Below are 539 nucleotides of genomic sequence, written 5' to 3'. Positions count from 1 at the left end.
CATTTTGATATTACATTCCTTAATGCCCGAAAAAAATATAAGAATTAGCACAAGGACAAGCACTTTTAACCAGAATACCATTTATGTGCACTTCCAGTTATGCTAAAAATAACTTGAATGATTTCTTTTATTCATTGGAATTTCTTTTCAAGTGGATTTTGTGAAAACGGCATATCAGTAAATCCATGAAGTATATAACAGGTGTCACTGAAACCTGATTATCACAATTGAAAATACATTTCAAAATTTCAGCGGAAAAATGTATGACCCTTGTATATTTTTGATAGAAGGGAATTACTCTCCTTCAAGACTGGAGTCTTAAATGGAATGATATTTATTTCTTAAAACTCAAATTAAAAAGAGAAAAATGAAAACGCAGTGATATATATTCTAACAGCTAACCTGTGCTTGTGTTAAAAAAATCTAACGAGAAATATGCATACACAAAAAGCTATAATGATATATAAAAGCTGAGATATGAGTCAATTTTGCCTGCAGTCTATAAAACACAAGTATCACCAGCACCAATATAAAAGTGT

The sequence above is a fragment of the Penaeus monodon genome, chromosome 30 (assembly GCF_015228065.2).
Source record: "Penaeus monodon isolate SGIC_2016 chromosome 30, NSTDA_Pmon_1, whole genome shotgun sequence".
NCBI classification, from domain to species: Eukaryota; Metazoa; Arthropoda; class Malacostraca; order Decapoda; family Penaeidae; genus Penaeus; species Penaeus monodon.
Note: the sequence above shows the minus strand (reverse complement) of the source record.